A 265-nucleotide genomic window follows, 5' to 3' on the forward strand; every position below is an offset into this window, starting at 1 on the left:
AGGCCGCCCAGAGACGGGTCCCTGAGCATCCCCAATACCAGACCCCACAGTGGCAGTGGCTGCCTCCTTCCAGCCCGCGACAGCACCCGGGGCCAGGAGAGAGACTGGAGCCGCCAGCAATTAAAAGACCCAGCAAGCTGTCTGGGAAACGCAGCCTGTGCAGGCTCTCCCTTCCCGCGCCTCGCTCCCCCAGCTGCAGGCTGGGATGGGGTACAGCAAAGCCACACACACCAGTGCATCGCACGAGCTTGACCAGTGCATCGCA

The sequence above is a fragment of the Egretta garzetta genome, unplaced genomic scaffold (genome assembly GCF_000687185.1).
Source record: "Egretta garzetta isolate BGI_Z169 unplaced genomic scaffold, ASM68718v1 scaffold163, whole genome shotgun sequence".
NCBI lineage: Eukaryota > Metazoa > Chordata > Aves > Pelecaniformes > Ardeidae > Egretta > Egretta garzetta.